Source organism: Nerophis ophidion, linkage group LG25 (assembly GCF_033978795.1).
Source record: "Nerophis ophidion isolate RoL-2023_Sa linkage group LG25, RoL_Noph_v1.0, whole genome shotgun sequence".
Classification (NCBI taxonomy): domain Eukaryota; kingdom Metazoa; phylum Chordata; class Actinopteri; order Syngnathiformes; family Syngnathidae; genus Nerophis; species Nerophis ophidion.
The window spans coordinates 13,023,628-13,043,654 of record NC_084635.1 but is presented as its reverse complement, the minus strand read 5'-3'; the positions used below and the strand labels follow the sequence as shown (position 1 = coordinate 13,043,654).

Genomic DNA, 20,027 nt, shown 5'->3' with positions numbered 1-20,027 from the left:
GCGTTCGGCACGTCGTTTAGTGTTACTTCTGTTTCCTGCTAAGTTTTAGCATTAGCTTCCCGTGCGTTGGCACACGCTTTGTTTTGCCCTTTTTGCACCGGTGTTCTTTTGTTTTATTATATTAAAATTTATTCTTACCTGCAATCCTTCTGACTGGTCGTGTGTGCATCCTCAAAGTGGCAACTCTGCGTAGCAAGTGCGCCGCAACACGTGACATTGGCACTAAAACAAGAACAAACAAAAGGGTACAAACTTGACCATGAACAAAAACTAACACAAAGGCTAACTGTGGACTAGAAACAAAAACACTTACTGTGACGCGAAGGAACTATGACATGAGCAGAGTGAACAGAAGTAGACACAACTACAACGATAAGTATTGATGACATTGACAGATAGTGGTGACAATAATCCAGCACTGACTGGAGGGGAAGGCAGTTTTAAATAGTACCTGGCTGATTGACACCAGGTGTGGCCAGGTGCCAATCAGCCACAGCTGGGGAGACACAGCATTCAGGGAGACAAACAGGAAACGGACAAAATAAGAGCGCTGACAGAAAACAAAGACAAACGCAGAGGAAAAACTAAAACATGACCAAACTGTCAGGGACAAGTCTGATAGTTTATATATCAAATATGAAATATTAACATTGCAACACATGCCAATACGGCCTTTTTAGTTTACTAAATTGCAATTTTAAATTTCCCCGTAGTTTTTTTATTGAAAACGTCGCAGAATGCTGACGTGTACGCGTGACGTCACGGACTGTAAGGAAATATTAGCGCTGCGCACACACACAGCTAAAAGTCGTCTGCTTTAACGGCATAATTACACAGTATTTTGGACATCTGTGTTGCTGAATCTTTAGCAATTTGTTCAATTAATAATGGAGAAGTCAAAGTAGAAAGATGGAATTGGGAAGCTTTAGCCTTTAGCCACACAAACACACGGTGATTCCTTGTTTAAAATTCCCGGAGGTGAAGCTTTACTATGGATCAGAGCGGTCAAGCGAACATGGATCCCGGCCAAATGTCAACCAGCAGTTTTTGGTGAGAAAAATGTGGTAAAAAGTCGCCACTTACCGGAGATCAGCTGAGCTTGTGCCGTCCATACAGCTGCCGTCGACTTCCATCAGACACTGGCCTCAAGACACCCGTGGAAAAAACCCTCCGACTATCAGGTACTATTTAACTCACTAAAACACTAGCAACACAATAGAAAGATAAGGGATTATTTCCCAGAATTATCCTAGTAAATGTGTCTAAAAACATCTGAATCCGTCCCAATGCAATCGCATTTTTTTTTTCTTTTCTAGTCCCTCGCTTTCAATATCCTCAAACACAAATCTTTCATCCTCGCTCAAATTAATGGGGAAATTGTTGTTTTCTCGGTCCGAATAGCTTTTTTTGTTGGAGGCTCCCATTATAAACAATGTGAGGATGTGAGGAGCCATCAACATGTGAGGTCATCGTCTGCGACTTCAGGTAAAGGCAGGGCTTTTCTGTTAGCGACCAAAAGTTGCGAACTTTATCGTCGACTTTCTCTACTAAATCCTTTCAGCAAAAATATGGCAATATCGCGAAATGATCAAGTATGACACATAAAATGGACCTGCTATCCCCGTTTGAATAAGAACATCTCATTTCAGTAGGCCTTTAACTTAATATCCATAGTTTTCTGGAATATAATGAGCATGTTGATGACATTCCTGGTAATGGTGATGCCCAGTAACACTTTTCCAGTGTTTCCAAAGTATGATTTCAGCTGACAGAAAAGATGTAAAAATTGTTGCTGCTCTACATCTAAATAAAACATGTTTAAGATACATATTCAACATTGCTTTGCGTCTGCTGATGACGCAGAAATATTATTCTGCACTGAAAGTACACATCACATTGTGGAACCGAGGTGCAAAGTGCTCTGTTGATTTCTTATGCTTCAAGGATCAGTACAATTCATTTTATGCACAGTCTAAGCACCTTTCACACATACTTCCGTGGTATTAGAATGGCTGTGGGAGAGCTGGCACTTGCAAAAGGCAAAGTGGGATCCTCAAGGTGTGATAGGTAACACCCACAAAAAGCATTTCCAGCAGGTCATCATCGACCCTATGGCTCTGAAAGCCGCGTGATGGTGGAAATCATGAATGAATGCATGTTGTTTATCAGGTGTCCTGTGGATGCTACAGAGTGACAGCTATCAAAATAAAATACCATAATTGAATGGGGCACCATGCATAGATCCCGCGCGGTCCAATTGCAAGCATGAATCCATCCCGGAGTGCGTTAACACTTGTCATGTTGGGTTCGGTTAAAACAAACTCCCAACCCTGTTTAAACATCAACGCTGCACAGACTAAAGATACAGAGTTAAAGGCCTACTGAAATGAGATTTTCTTATTCAAACGGGGATAGCAGGTCCATTCTATGTGTCATACTTGATCATTTCGCGGTATTGCCATATTTTTGCTGAAAGGATTTAGTAGAGAACATCGACGATAAAGTTTGCAACTTTTGGTCGCTAATAAAAAAGCATTGCCTGTACCGGAAGTAGCAGATGATGTGCGCGGATGAGGAAATTCGAGTGAATCACAAAACAACAACAAGTCGACGGCTCCAGGCGGCAGTGGGACTGTTTCAGATGTAATTAGACACATTTACTAGGATAATTCTGGAAGATCCCTTATCTGCTTATTGTGTTAATAGTATTTTAGTGAGATTGTAAAGTCATACCTGAAATTTGGATGGCTGCGGTAAACGGCAGTGTCTCTGAGAAAAGCCGAGGAGCCCAGATCACAGCTGCCCTTTTGGGCTGCAGGAGGAGGTCGCATAATCCACTGAAGTCTCCAGCAAGAGCCGACTTAATATCACAATATTCCCATCCAAAAACTTGCTGGTTGAGATAGAGAAACATGTTCGCTTGATACTTGATCATTTCGCGATATTGCCATATTTATGCTAAAAGGATTTAGTAGAGAACATCGACGATAAAGTTCGCAACTTTTGGTCGCTAATAAAAAAGCCTTGCCTGTACCGGAAGTAGCAGATGATGTGCGCGTGACGTCTCGGGTTGTTAGGCTCCTCACATCCTCAAATTATTTACAATCATAGCCACCAGCAGCGATAGCGATTCGGACCGAGAAAGCGTCAATTTCCCCATTAATTTGAGCGAGGATGAAAGATTCGTGGATGAGGAAATTTCGAGTGAATCACAAAACAACAACAAGGCGACGGCTCCAGGCGGCAGTGGGACTGTTTCAGATGTAATTAGACACATTTACTAGGATAATTCTGGAAGATCCCTTATCTGCTTATTGTATTAATAGTATTTTAGTGAGATTGTAAAGTCATAGCTGAAATTTGGATGGCTGCGGTGAACGCCAGTGTCTCTGAGAGAAGCCGAGGAGCCAAGATCACAACTGCCCTTTTGGGCTGCAGGAGGAGGTCGCATAATCCACTGAAGTCTCCGGCAAGAGCCGACTTAATATCACAATATTCCCATCCAAAAACTTGCTGGTTGAGATAGAGAAACATGTTCGCTTGATACTTGATCATTTCGCGATATTGCCATATTTATGCTAAAAGGATTTAGTAGAGAACTAAATCCTTTTAGTTCGCAACTTTTGGTCGCTGATAAAAAAGCCTTTCCTTTACCGGAAGTAGCAGACGATGTGCGCGTGACGTCATGGGTTGTGGAGCTCCTCACATCCTCAAATTTTTTACAATCCTAGCCACCAGCAGCGATAGCGATTCGGTCTGAGAAAGCGGCGATTTCCCCATTAATTCGAGCGAGGATGAAAGATTCGTGGAGGAGGAAAGTGAGAGTGAAGGACTAGATAGAAAAAAAAGGCGATTGCAGTGGGAGCAATTCAGATGTTATTAGACACATTTACTTCGATAATTCTGGAAGATCCCTTATCTGCTTATTGTGTTAGTGAGATTGTAAAGTCATACCTGAAATTTGGATGGCTGCGGTGAACGCCAGTGTCTCTGAGAGAAGCCGAGGAGCCAAGATCACAGCTGCCCTTTTGGGCTGCAGGAGGAGGTCGCATAATCCACTGAAGTCTCCGGCAAGAGCCAACTTAATATCACAATATTACCATCCAAAAACTTGCTGGTTGAGATAGAGATTCATGTTCGCTTGATACTTGATCATTTCGCGATATTGCCATATTTATGCTAAAAGGATTTAGTAGAGAACATCGACGATAAAGTTTGCAACTTTTGGTCGCTAATAAAAAAGCCTTTCCTGTACCGGAAGTAGCAGACGATGTGCGCGTGACGTCACGGGTTGTGGAGCTCCTCACATCCTCAAATTGTTTACAATCATAGCCACCAGCAGCGATAGCGATTCGGACTGAGAAAGCGACGATTTCCCCATTAATTTGAGCGAGGATGACAGATTCGTGGAGGAGGAAAGTGAGAGTGAGGGACTAGAAAGAAAAAAAAGGCGATTGCAGTGGGAGCAATTCAGATGTTATTAGACACATTTACGAGGATAATTCTGGAAAATCCATTATCTGCCTATTGTGTTGCTAGTGTTTTAGTAAGATTGAATAGTACCTGAAAGCCGGAGGGGTGTGGCCAGGGGTGTGTTGACGCCAGAGTCTCCGAGGGAAGTCACGGCAGCTGATGTCTCCGGTAAGAGGCGACTTATTACCACAATTTTCTCACCCAAAACTGCCGGTTGACATGTAGTCGGGATCCATGTTCGCTTGATCGCTCTGATCCATAGTAAAGCTTCATCTTTGGGAATTTTAAACAAGGAAACACCAGGTGTGTTTGTGTGGCTAAAGGCTAAAAGCTTCCCACCTCCATCTTTCTACTTTGACTTCTCCATTATTAATTGAACAAATTGCAAAAGATTCAGCAACACAGATGTCCAGAATACTGTGTAATTATGCGATTAAAGCAGACTACTTATAGCTTGGATCGGGCTGGAAAAAAAATGTCTGCCACAACCGGTGACGTCAACACGACACTTAGCCGGGAAATTTAAAATGGCAATTTAGTCAACTAAAAAGGCCGTATTGGCATGTGTTGCAATGTTAATATTTCATCATTGATATATAAACTATCAGACTGCGTGGTCGGTAGTAGTGGGTTTCAGTAGGCCTTTAATATCCAGGCATGCATGCGTGTGTATTATATTGGTGATGAAATCAAGCAAAAGAGTGCGGGGAAGCCGTAGCTCTGCATGTGGAGACTCCTTTGGCTGAGCCCTACTGAACTCTGTGTGCTCGGGCCCGAGGGAGGATGTTGCAACTCCTCCTGTCGGCGCCCTGCAGTGCCTCCATGGCGTTTTGATTGGTGGCGACGTGCCGTGGATACGCCAAACAAATTTCTACGTGTGCACGGAAGCGCAGAATTGCCTTTTGTACAACTGACTGCATCCATTCTGCTGTATTTGCATGTGTGTCAGCGTGTTGATACATTCTCTTAAGCTGCTGCATTCTGTTCTCCAAGGTGAATGATGAGCATCTCTTGCATAGTTTATAGAGAGACACTTTCACACACTTCCTGTGCGGAGTTTGCATGTCCTTCATACACATGTTAGATTTTTTTTCCAGCCAACTCCTACTGTCCAAAATACAGTTGAACGTCGATTTACGAGCGCCTCTATTTGCAACCTTTTTGGTTTACAAACCTTAACATAATAATAATAATAATAATAACGGACTTTATTTGTAAAAAAAAAAAAAAAACACTTTACATTGAGCAAACAACCTCAAAGTGCTTCAGTGTATTGAAAAAAAAAATAATAAAAAGATAATGAAATGAATAAAAACTAGAACTACTATGCATACATTTAACAAAAAAGGCTTTTTTAAAAAAAGAGAAGGGTTTTGAAGGCTTTTTTTTTTTTCAGCATTCACAGTCTGTGGTACCCTCAAGTGGTCAGGGAGAGCATTCCACAGACTGGGAGCGGCGTAGCAGAAAGCCTGGTCTCCTATTGTTCTCCAATCGTGCCAAATATGTCTGGGTGTACGAACACTTCGTTCATTCATTTTGAATGAATGAATGAAGGTTTGCAACCTTTTTGGTTTACAAACCTTAACATAATAATAATAATAATAATTATAAAAATAATAGACTTTATTTGTTAAAAAAAACACTTTACATTGAGCAAACAACTTCAAAGTGCTTCAGTGTATTGAAAAAATTATAATAAAAAGATAATAAAATGAATAAAAACTAGAACTACTATGCATACATTAAACAAAAAAGGCTTTTTTTTAAAAAGCAGGGTTTTGAAGGGTTTTTTTACAGCATTCACAGTCTGTGGTACCCTCAAGTGGTCAGGCAGAGCGTTCCACAGACTGGGAGCGGCGGAGCAGAAAGCCCGGTCTCCCATTGTTCATAGCCAATCGGGCCAAAATATGTCTGGGTGTACGGACACTTCATTCATTCATTCATTCATTTTGCATACCGCTTGAAGCCATTGAGGGCTGCCATATTGATGACATCACTTCCTCAGTGTTGGCGCTAGGAATCTTCAAAATGGGGTCCCAGGGACCCCATCAAATCATAAAAATGGGGTCCCACAGTAAATTTCTGGGGTCACACTTTTTTGTAAAAGTTTTGAAAACCAATGATCAATGTATGAATTATTCTGTTATATCTCACATTCTATATTGTGTTTTGGAAAAAGGTGGTCATAAACGTGAATAATGTAAACTCACGACACCATGTGGTAGCGCTTAAAATATTTACTACTAAAACATTTTGATAGATTTTTTTTGAGCGCCATGTGTAATGTTCTATATTTTCAATGGGACATTTAAAATGTTGGTGTTGTTTACTTGAGGGTTATCTCTTATGTTTGACTGCCATCTACTGGTCACACTTATAATTACACCCTGTACCAAATAAAATAGTGTAGCGTCCCGGAAGAGTTGGTACTGCAGGGAATTCTGGGTATTTGTTCTGTTGCGTTTATGTTTACTTATGTGTATGTATGTGTTGTGGTGCAAATATTTTCCCAAAATGTGTTTGTCATTGTTGTTTAGTGTGGTTTCATAATATGGCACAGGTTTATGACAGTGTTGGCGTTGTTTATACGACCACCCTCATTGTAACATGTATAGCTGTTTAGTAAGAATGCCCTTTATATGTTTGTACATGGGATATCCTAAATCAAAATATTGATTAAAATTGGCTAAAATTGGCAGCATTTCCTGTCATCTTAAATTTAAGGTCATTTTCACTCCTACCGTTGCATCAAAAGTATTGAGTTGGGTAAGCTCAACTTTAGAAAAACATGGTAAGCAAAAACGTCAGTGGAAAGCAATGATCGATAAAAGGGATGCGTAGACTTCCGGGATTCCGCGTCCTTTCTGATTTCAACACGTAACAAGACACAAATAAATAATATTGTGAAAGTTCAGTCCATAGTGGATCTAACTGAAGTCTCCGGTAAGAGCTGACTTTATATCACAATTTTCCCATCCAAAACCGTGCTGGTTGACGTAGAGAAACATGTTCGCTTGACCGCTCTGTGTTAAAGCTTCACAACAAAGAAACACCGGCTGTGTCTCGGTGCTAAAGGCAGCTGCAATCCACCGCTTTCCACCAACAGCATTCTTCTTTGACGTCTCCATTATTAATTGAACAAATTGTAAAAGATTCAGCAACACAGATGTCCAGAATACTGTGTGATTATGCGATGAAAAGAAACGACTTTTAGCCGTGTTTGGGGCTGGGCTAATATGTCCGCTACAACCCGAGACGTCACGCGCACACGTCAACTTACGCGACGTTTTCAACAAGAAACTCTTCGGGAAATTTAAAAGTGCAATTTAGTAAACTAAAAAGGCCGTATTGGCATGTGTTGCAATGTTACGATTTCATCATTGATATATAAACTATCAGACTGCGTGGTCGGTAGTAGTGGGTTTCAGTAGGCCTTTAAAAGTCAACCCAAAAGGGACAAGCGGTAAAAAATGGATGGATGGATGGATGGATGGGTTCAACCTGTTTTTTTGTTGGCTGCACAATTTCTGTAATTGATCACTGCATGTGCGCCCATGATGGTCATATATTATTTGCCAAACATAGCTTGTATGTTAGTGTTGATGCCATTTTTTGTTTTGCTTCACCTTTGCTTTGATATCATCTGAAGTGCAGTGGATTTTTTTAATTTTTTATTTATTTAAAAAGTACATATTGATTCGGAAGAAGCAAGCTCCCAAATGCATTTTAATATGGGTCATTAATTACCTCTAAAAAGGCTGTTCTTCTCTCACGTTGTGCAATTAACATAATGAATTCTGCATCGCATATTCTTTTGATTAAATATACAATCTATTTTACATTTTAGAGGATGAGGAATTTTTTTTTTTGCTGTAGTGTTGAATATTGAATGAAGTTTTAAAAGCAATTTCTTTCACTTTCTTTTAATGTTAGATACACGGTGGCTGAGGGGTTAGGGGGAAAAAGGATTTTAAGTGTGCTTTATAGTCCGGAAAGTACAGTAAATCTTTTTGGTCGAAATTGCAAAATTTGTACAAACCCAGTTTCCATATGAGTTGGGAAATTGTGTTAGAGGTAAATATAAACGGAATACAATGATTTGCAAATCATTTTCAACCCATATTAAGCTGAATATGCTACAAAGATAACAAATTTGATGTTTAAACTGATAAACTGTGACAAAGAAATTGGGAAAGGTGGCAATAGATACTGATAAAGTTGAGAAATACTCATCAAACACTTATATGGAACATCCCACAGGTGTGCAGGCTAATTGGGAACAGGTGGGAGCCATGATTGGGTATAAAAGCAGCTTCCATGAAATGCTAAGTAATTCACTAACAAGGATGGGGTGGGGGTCACCAATTTGTAAGCAAATTGTCGAACAGGGACAAGGAATTTAGGGATTTTAACGTCTACGGTCCGTAAAATCATCAAAAAGTTCAGAGAACCTAGAGAAATCACTGCACGTAAGCAATGATATTGCGGAGTTTTGATTCCTCAGGCAGTACTGCATCAAAAACCGACATCAGTGTGTAAAGGATATCATCACATGGGCTCAGGAACACTTCATAAACCACTGTCAGCAACTACAGTTGGTCGCTACATCTGTAAATGCAAGTTAAAACTCTGCTATTCAAGCAAAATCCATTTATCAACAACACCAAGGAACGCCGCTGGTTTCGCTGGGCCAAAAGCTCATCTAAGATGGACTGATGCAAAGTGGAAAAGTGTTCTATGGTCTGACGAGTCCACATTTCAAATGATATTTGGAAACGGTGGACGTTGTATCCTCCGGAACAAAAATGAAAATAACCATCTGGATTGTTATAGGCACCATGTTCAAAAGCCAGCATCTGTGATGGTATGGGGGCGTATTAGTGCCCAAGGCATGGGTAACTTACACATCTGTGAAGGCACCATTAACGCTGAATGGTCCATACAGGTTTTGGAGCAACATATGTTGTCTTCCAAGCAACGTTATCATGGACGCCCCTGCTTATTTCAGCAAGACAATGCCAACCCATGTGTTACAACAGTGTGGTTTCGTAGGGAAATAGTGCGGGTACTTTCCTGGCCCGCCTGCAATCCAGACATGTATCCCATGGAAAATGTGTGGCGCATTATGAAGCGTAAAATACGACAGCAGAGAACGACTGAAGCTCTACATAAAACAAGAATGAGAAAGAATTCCACTTTTAAAGCTTCCACAATTAGTTTCTTCAGTTCCTAAACGTTTATTGCGTGTTGTTAAAAGAAAAGGTGATGTAACACAGTGGTGAACATGCCCTTTCCCAACTACTTTGGCACATGTTGCAGCCATGAAATTCTAAGTTAATTATTATTTGCAAAAAAGAAACAAACATCAAATATCTTGTCTTTGTAGCATATTCAACTGAATTTGAGTTGAAAAGGATTTGCAAATCATTGTATTCCGTTTATATTTACATCTAACACAATTTCCCAACTCATATGGAAACGGGGTTTGTATTAAAAAAAAAAGCCGCCTCAATACAACAAGAACACTGTTGTTTTTAGGAATCTACTTTAAAAATGTTAGTCTCTTCCAAGATTTTGAACTGTTCTCATAGGCTTGGAATAACACCATTCCCCTGCTATAGGCCAGCCGTTCTTTTTTGCCTTTTGCCCGAGCTTTCATCCATCTAATTTTCAAACTACTTGCTCTTGCACGGCCGGAGTATAAGCAGAGCAACAGGGCAGGTGATAGCATCTACAGATGTGCCGTCAACCAGATAAGAACCAGCAGCAGCATGCCCCTCTCAAAGCAAACAACAGGGCCCCCACTGAAATATGCGGTGGGAAGATGAAGAAGGAGCTGAAGGGGTGGAGACGGACTTAAAGCAGCTCCAAGATTAATTAACAGAGGGATTGAGAAAGCATTGGCAAGGAATTGTGACTGATGTTTTTAGGAGGTGATCCCATTAGCTCACATCTTTGTGTCCATCTTTAGTAGTACAAAGTTGTGTTTGGCTGACTTAATGGAACTCAAAGGCTTGTTGAGATCTTAGAGAGGTTTTTATACGGGGGCGATAAACAGATCCTAAGCTTTGTTTCCTTTGTTCGCTTCAGCTTTGCTTTGTATTTTTTATTGCAAACGTGTTGAAAATGTCAACCCTACTAACAAGCGCTGAACATATCGATTATTTTAGTAGAAAAATTAATCTATCGATCAGATTGTCGAATAATGAAATAATCAGAGAAAGCACACTTTATATCCTCAATGCACAGTTTAATGAAAATAGTTGAATTAATAAAAAACTATTCTGCTTGCCATAACATTCATATTTTTTTTTTCAAATAAATGCACATCATCACCATTGAAATTGCACTTTGTGCATTAATAAAAAAAAAATTAAAAAAAATGTGCAAGTTCTTCCACTTAAAATGATGACAGAGGTCTGTAATTGTCATCATAGGTACACTTCAACTGTGAGAGACAGAATGTGCAGAAAAAAAATCCAGGAATTCACATTGTAGGAATTTTAAAGAATTTATTTGTAAATTATGGTCAACCATTCAAAGCCCTCACTGATGGAAGGACGTTTTGGCTCAAAATCTCACGATAAATGGCCCCATTCATTCTTTCCTTATCACGGATCAATCGTCCTGTCCCCTTAGCAAAAAAAAAACAGCCCCAAAGCATGATGTTTCCACCCCCATGCTTCACAGTAGGTATGGTGTTCTTGGGATGCAACTCAGTATTCTTCTTCCTCCAAACACGACGAGTTGAGTTTATACCAAAAAGTTCTATTTTGGTTTCATCTGACCACATGACATTCTCCCAATCCTCTGCTGTATCATCCATGTATCCATTTTGGTATAAACTCAACTCCTCGTGTTTGGAGGAAGAAGAATACTGAGTTGCATCCCAAGAACACCATACCTACTGTGAAGCATGGGGGTGGAAACATCATGCTTTGGGACTGTTTTTCTGCTAAGGGGACAGGACGATTGATCCGTGTTAAGGAAAGGATGAATGGGGCCATGTATCGTGAGATTTTGAGCCAAAACCTCCTTCCATCAGTGAGAGCTTTGAATGGTTGACCAAATACTTATTTTCCACCATAATTTACAAATAGATTATTTAAAATTCCTACAATGTGAATTCCTGGATTTTTTTTTCACATTCTGTCTCTCACAGTTGAAGTGTACCTATGATGAAAATTACAGACCTCTGTCATCATTTTAAGTGGGAGAACTTGCACAATCGGTGGCTGACTAAATACTTTTTGCCCCACTGTATGCGCATGTCTGTGTATATGACATATTGAGCAATAAAAAAATATATATTACTGTATTTGCAAGAATATAAAAAGCTACTTTTTCTCCAAGCTTTGAACCCCGCAGCTAATATAAAAGTGCGGCTAAATTAAGGCTTTTTCTTTGTGAACGACTAAACAATGGAATGCATTTAACCACAAAATCTAATAATGTACTTAAATGATGCACTTCAAGTAACCTTGCAAACTTAAAATAGTTACAAAGTACAAAGATGAAGAATGCCGATCAAAATCTTGAACCTTATTAAAAAGGAGAAAAGCGTATTCATCTCATAAAGGATGAGAACAGACGCCAATGACTTTTCTGTTTTGTTTGATCAGCTGTTTGAAAACAACTAAGGTCTGTAAATAAACATCTACAAAATATTTATACGTGAATATCTCATTTCACAACGTATATATCTATGATTTATAGTCTGGTGTGGCTAAAATATGAAAAAACAATTTTTTTTAATTCTAAAATGGGACTTATAGTCCGGAAAAAACTGCAGTTACACTCCTAATTTACGAGACTCGATTTGCAATATTTATTTTATTGTATTTGAAAAATATATGTTTTAATTAAAAACCTTAAACAACTATTATTGATATTATTATTATTATTTTGATACTTGCTTTTATTAATTTGTGGTTGTCCCTTTTTAGCATTAAACAAGCATGAAGCAATTTTTAGTATTTGTATGTCTTCTCAATTAACCATATTTATTTTATTAGATTGACTATCATTCTGTGATAGTCAATGGGGGGCAGGGGCTGTATATTGTAGCGTCCTGGAAGAGTTAGTGGTGCTAGGGGTTCTGGGTATTTGTTTTGTTGTATTTATGTTGTGTTACGGTGCGGATGTTCTCCCGAAATGTGTTTGTCATTCGTGTTTGATGTGGCTTCACAATGTGGCACATATTTCTAACAGTGTTAAAGTTGTTTAAACGGCCACCCTCAGTGTGACCTGTATGGCTGTTGACCAAGTATGCATTTCATTAATTTGTGTGTGTGTATAAGCCGTAGATTATATATGATTGGACCGGCACGCAAAAGAGTGCCTTTAATGTTAATTGCCGCCCTGTACTTCCCTGTATGTCCGTGTACCACTCCTTACAGTGTCGGTTTAACAACTCATAAATTGTACTTTTTGAAACCAATACCGATTATTTGCGATTTTACATTTTCAAGCATTTATTGGCCGATCATATCTCTAATTCCCCACTTCTACTGATCACAATGCAACTGTGATCTTTAGCTGTGAGGTTATAAGTTCTGTCAGCTTACTGCACCACATTTTGATGCCATGTAATTAAAAACATTTTTTTTAGTTAATTTGTTAACGACAGACTTTCTTGATATTCAGGCATCTTTATTTTTAAGACGCTGACACAGCTATTACCTTGCCGCTCACACAAACCTCATTGCTGCGGCTAATTAGTGAAGACGTATATTATCTTGTGATAACAAAGCACCTAACACGATCACACGCTGCTAATGTCTCCCACGGCAACAACCTGGGTTGCTGGTTGTTGTGCAAATGAGGCGAGAATGAGCAAATGGCAAAGTGACACTGATGACTCACAACATAATTTGGGGCACTAATGCCACTACGGTGGCACACTTCGCTGACAATCAGCTGAAATGAAGAAAACAACTTTTACATGATATCGGAAGCAAAGGCAGGCTTGATGCAGCTGCAGAACTTAATTTGTGGCATAACAACTTGTTGCTAATTAGTGCGTTCAGCTCATCTTTTGGTGGAACAATTTAATTAAGCCTAAAATAATTGATAGATTTGGTCATTTGCCAGGTAATCTTAAAAAAAAAGAAGCTTTGTGTAATTGGATTAGATAATATTTCAAAGCAATGATCTGTTCCAGGCTGTCGTGCAGAAACATACTAAGTTGTTTTGGTAGTTTGGTTTATCCTTGTTATCGGGTTTATGTTGTGTTATAGTGCGGATGTTCTCCTGAAATGTGTTTGTCATTCTTGTTTGGTGTGGGTTCACAGTGTGGCGCATATTAGTAAGAGTACTTAAGTTTTTTTAACGGCCACCCCTCAGTGTAACATGTATTGCTGTTGAATAAGCATGCCTTGCAGTCTCTCACGTGTGTCTGTATTAGCCTCGTCAGACAATTCTTTGGGCTGGCAAGCTATTTGTACAAGCTGTAGAGGGCGGTAGTGACATCATTGTACGCCCTTATTATTGTTCATTGGGTGAACACCAGCGTACATTCGAGAGAATAATTACTCTGAAATTCGGGAGTCTCTTGGGAAAATTGCGACGGTTGGCAGGTGTGACGCTGTCTAGCGGTATTCATATAAAACTCGCGGGCCGCATTAACATTAAAATGTCATATTAAGGTGCGGGCCGCGTGTATGAGACCCCTGGTTTATACATAGCACGAAGCAAAAAAAAAACTCTGTATGCAGTATTATCCATCCATCCATCCATCATCTTCCGCTTATCCGAGGTCGGGTCGCGGGGGCAACAGCCTAAGCAGGGAAACCCAGACTTCCCTCTCCCCAGCCACTTCGTCTAGCTCTTCCCGGGGGACCCCGAGGCGTTCCCAGGCCAGCCGGGAGACATGGTCTTCCCAACGTGTCCTGGGTCTTCCCCGTGGCCTCCTACCGGTTGGACGTGCCCTAAACACCTCCCTAGGGAGGCGTTCGGGTAGCATCCTGACCAGATGCCCGAACCACCTCATCTGGCTCCTCTCGATGTGAAGGAGCAGCGACTTTACTTTGAGTTCCTCACGGATGGCAGAGCTTCTCACCCTATCTCTAAGGGAGAGCCCCGCCACCCGGCGGAGGAAACTCATTTCGCCCGCTTGTACCCGTGATCTTATCCTTTCGGTCATGACCCAAAGCTCATGACCATAGGTGAGGATGGGAACGTAGATCGACCGGTAAATTGAGAGCTTTGCCTTCCGGCTCAGCTCCTTCTTCACCACAACGGATCGGTACAACGTCCGCATTACTGAAGACGCCGCACCGATCCGCCTGTCGATCTCACGATCCACTCTTCCCTCACTCGTTATGTGGCTCCCATTGTTTTCTTTACTTTGTGAAACGTGTCAAAATGGCTCTTTGAGTGGTAAAGGTTGCCGACCCCTGTTCTTCAGCATCCTTATTTTTTTTACATTTTGTTATACTTCTTGGAATGGATTAATTAGTCCTTTGGAAAGTAAGTAATTAAAACCAAGATACAACTGTATATATTATTAACATTTATCGAAACATGTGCAAGATGGTCTCTTTCAACACCACCTATTGGCAATTGATCTTTTTCCAAATCTTTTTGTGAAAAAAAAAAAACTACCTTATTGATTTTTAAATTGGTTTCCAGCTGAGGTGCTTGTCGGGTCGGATTGAAACATGTTCTTGAAAGCTATTCACGTCACGATTGTCAACCAACACTTTTCCCAAACTCACACATTTTGTCCAACGTCAAAGGTAGAATCTTATAGATTTTCAATGCTACCCAGACAAAGATGGCTGATGTGGCTCGTAACAGAAAGAGTGGGATTTAATGGTCTGGTACCCTCAACACATGCAAAGCCAAAACCTTGCTGAAGTCAAATAGGAAGAGGGTTGACTTTGTTGGCTTTTCAAGTTAATGTTAGCTTATGCATCTTTACCTTTATAAAGACTGAGTTATGGGGTTAGAGTGTCCGCCCTGAGATCGGTAGGTCGTGAGTTCAATTACCCGAGTCAGACCAAAAACTATAAAAATGTGACCCATTCCCTCCCTGCTTGGCATTCAGCATCAAGGGTTAGTATTGGGGGTCTTTGTCACCGACCCTGTTCATAACTTTTATGGACAGAATTCCTAGGCACAGTCAGGGCGTTGAGGGGATCCGGTTTAGTGGGTGCAGGATTAGGTCTCTGCTTTTTGCAGATGATGTGGTCCTGATGGCTTCATCTGGCCAGGATCTCTAGCTCTCCCTGGATCGGTTCGCAGCCGAGTGTGAAGCGTCTGCGATGTGAACCAGCACCTCCATGGTTCTCGCCCGGAAAAGGGTGGAGTGCCATCCCCGGGTTGGGGAGGAGACCCTGCCCCAAGTGGAGGAGTTCAAGTACCTAGGAGTCTTGTTCACGAGTGGGGGAAAAGTGGATCGTGAGATCGACAGGCGGATTGTTGCGGCGTCTTCAGTAATGCGAACGCTGTATCGATCCGTTGTGGTGAAGAAGGAGCTGAGCCGGAAGGCAAAGCTCTCAATCAATCAATGTTTATATCCAAGATGGCGGTGCCCGGACGGGCTGCGACATCGCAGAGCTCTTGCTAAAGATGGAAGATTTGGCAGAAATACCGGACAATTCTGCAAACTTCATGGCTGGCTCACATCGTGGTCACTCTGTGATCACTTACGACCGCTAGACACTTTTGGATGTGGACAGATCGGGCCGTTTTGGACTGATAGACGCGTGCTTGCTAGGCCTGCTAACCAGCACGGGAATACTTCGGCGGCTACATCCAGCGGCCTGTGAAGCAGGGGAGTATAGCAGCAGCGGGGGCCGTCTACGGAGCAGACGCCAGCGGTGTGATCGGAAACGCGGATGCCGAGCGGGGCTAAAAACAAAGCTAAAGGCTAATCCCCACAGAACACCACTTCCCTCCATCCTGAAGCCGGATTTAAATGGAAGATGCGAGACTACTGGTCTGGGTAAGGAGTCAGTTAAATTAAAACAAAATAGACTCCCTTTTTAGACCGTTTGTTCTGCCATTTCTTTTCTTTCTCTCCTATGTCCCACTCTCCCTTGTGGAGGGGTTCCGGTCGGATCCGGTGGCCATGTACTGCTTGCCTGTGTATCGGCTGAGGACATCTCTGCGCTGTTGATCCGCCTCCGCTTGGGATGGTTTCCTGCTGGCTCCGCTGTGAACGGGACTCTTGCTGCTGTGTTGGATCCGCTTTGGACTGGACTCTCGCGGCTGTGTTGGATCCAATATGGATTGAATTTTCACAGTATCATGTTAGACCCGCTCGACATCCATTGCTTTCCTCCTCTCCAAGGTTCTCATAGTCATCATTGTCACCGACGTCCCACTGGGTGTGAGTTTTCCTTGCCCTTATGTGGGCCTACCGAGGACGTCGTAGTGGTTTGTGTTGTGGTTTGTGCAGCCCTTTGAGACACTATTGATTTAGGGCTATATAAGTAAACATTGATTGATTGATTGATTGATTGATATTTATATAGCCCTAAATCACAAATGTCTCAAAGGACTGTACAAACCAGTACGACTACGACATACTCGGAAGAACTCACATAAGGGCAAGTAAAACTCACACCCAGTGGGCAAGGAGAACTCACACAGTGGGACGCCAGTGACAATGATGACTATGAGAACCTTCGAGAGAACCTCATATGTGGGCAACACCCCCATCCAGGGGACCGAAAGCAATGGATGTCGAGCGGGTCTAACATGATACTGTGAAAGTTCAATCCATAGTGGCTCCAACACAGCCGCGAGAGTCCAGTCCAAAGCGGATCCAAGGCAGCAGCGAGAGTCCCGTCCACAGGAAACCATCCCAAGTGGAGCCGGATCTGCAGCGCAGAGATGTCCCCAACCGATACACAGGCGAGCGGTCCATCCTGGGTCCCGACTCTGAAGAGCCAGTACTTCATCCATGGCCATCGGACCGGACCCCCTCCACAGGGGAGGGGGGGGCAGAGGAGAAAAAGAAAAGAAGCGGCAGATCAACTGGTCTAAAAAGGAGGTCTATTTATTTATTTAAGCTCTCAATTTACCGGTCGATCTACGTTCCCATCCTCACCTATGGTCATGAGCTTTCGGTTAAGACTGAAAGGACAAGATCCCGGGTACAAGCGACCGAAATGAGTTTCCTCTGCCGGGTGGCGGGCCTCTCCCTTAGAGATAGGGTGAGAAACTCTGCCATCCGGGAGGAGCTCAAAGTAAAGCCCCTGCTCCTCCACATCGAGAGGAGCCAGATGAGGTGGTTCGGGCATCTGGTCAGGATGCCACCCGAACGCCTCCCTAGGGAGGTGTTTAGGCCACATCCAACCGGTAGGAGGTCACGGGGAAGACCCAGGACACGTTGGGAAGACTATGTCTCCCGTCTGGCCTGGGAACGCCTCGGGATCCCCCGGGAAGAGCTGGACGAAATGGCTGGGGAGATGAAAGTATGGGTTTCCCTGCTTAGGCTGCTGACCCTACGACCTGACCTCGGATAAGCGGAAGAAGATGGATTTATCACCAAAAATGATTCCCGGGCGTGGCCACCGCTGTTGCTGACTTCTCCCCTCACCTCACAGGGGGTAATCTAGGATGATGGGTCAAATGCAGAGAATAATTTTGCCACACCTCGTGTGTGTGTGTGACAATCACGGGTACCTTAACGTTACTTTTTGCTCAGTTGTTCGCCAAACTGCAGCTGTGCCCCAGAGCCCGTCTGCTGATAGTCATAAATGTTTTGAGGGACAGTCTTAGCACATTGCTGTAAAAGATGAGACTTCCTCTAGAGGCGTGTATCCACACAGAAGCCGGGCTGACGATAACTGCCTTTCATACACTGCAGCCCAGGACGGTTCTGGTTTCATGGGGGCTTGCGTTTACCGATGTCATACACACTTTTCATGGTGTCATTTCTGAAGTTCTATACCCGGGTTTATGTGTCCTTCCGGAAACTCCAGGTTTTACTGTACTTTCCTCTGGCGTTGCTGGCTTACAAGAGCAGGGAGGATGTTCTTTCAGGAGATATTTTTCAAGAAAAAATAAAATGAGAACTAAAGTCTGAGGGCAACTTTTGTGAATTATGCCACCTTTCCAACATTATTATATGGTTTGTAAAACAAAGGATTATTTTTGAGGATGCATAGATTAATCGGCATTAATCAGTATTATTCCTCACTAAACTACAGTGGGGCAAAAAAGTATTTAGTCAGCCACCGATTCTGCAAGTTCTCCCACTTAAAATGATGACAGAGGTCTGTAATTTTCATCATAGTGTGAATGTCATGTGATCAGATGAAACCAAAATAGAACTTTTTGGTATAAACTCAACTCGTCGTGTTTGGAGGAAGAAGAATACTGAGTTGCATCCCAAGAACACCGTACCTACTGTGAAGCATGGGGGTGGAAACATCATGCTTTGGGGCTGTTTTTCTGCTAAGGAGACAGGACGATTGATCCGTGTTAAAGAAAGAATGAATGGGGCCATGTATTGTGAGATTTTGAGCCAAAACCTCCTTCCATCAGTGAGAGCTTCGAATGGTTGACCAAATACTTATTTTCCACCATAATTTACAAATAAATTCTTTAAAATTCCTACAATGTGAATTCCTGGATTTATTTTGCATATTCTGTCTCTCACAGTTGAAGTGTACCTATGATGAAAATTACAGACCTCTGTCATCATTTTAAGTGGGAGAACTTGCACAATTGGTGGCTGACTAAATACTTTTTTGCCCCATTGTACCTCAGAAGCAAGTGTAGATAACATTGTTTTTTAAATATCCCTGTATTTCTTCCACTGCTTGAGTTTGCATTTTCAGGACTTATGCAGATTTCAATTATATGCAGGTACCATCAAGTTAGAAATCTGCTTTGGCTGAAACCATCCTTGGCTGACAACTGGCTAGCAGCTAATTATTTGTCTCCATACACAGTGTGGAGCCGCTACCCTAAGTTAATAATAACCACTTATATCACAGCAAATACACATATTTTCTTAGTTTCTTGAATATTTGTATTACTGGAGGACTAAGCTAAACATGTTACACACTGAGAGCAAGCAATAAGCAGGCGAGCTAATAGTTATAGAATTAACTGTTTAGTAAAGTTTAAGAATTCTATATGAAACTACGTTACAGTACAATGTAATCACAAATCTATAGTCAATTAAAAAAGTATTTTATCGTATTTTCCGGACTATTAGGAGCACTTAAAATCCTTTTTTTCCCCTCAAAACTCAACAGTGCACCTTAGAACCCGGTGTGCCTAATGTACGGCATAATTCTGGTTTTGCTTACCAACCTCAAAGCACATTTATTTGGTACATGGTGTAATAATAAGTGTGACCAGTAAATGACAATCAAACACAAGAGATATGTGTGGACTGCAATATGATGGCAGTATGACTCAAGTAAACACCAGCATTCTATATGTTTGTATGTAGAAAATATAGAACATTCCACACGGTGCTCGAAAATCTGTCAAAATGTTTTAGTACGACTTTGGTAAGCTATGAAACCGCACGGCTTGATGGATTGTCAGCGCATCAAACTTATGAGTATTATTATGGTGTGTGT

At 41.7% G+C, this 20,027-nt stretch overlaps 1 protein-coding gene across 9 annotated transcripts in view; it reads left to right on the top strand.

The window, feature by feature from the left end:
- Positions 1-20,027, top strand: part of neo1a (neogenin 1a) — a 479,989-nt gene that overhangs the window by 189,925 nt on the left and 270,037 nt on the right. The window lies entirely within an intron of this gene.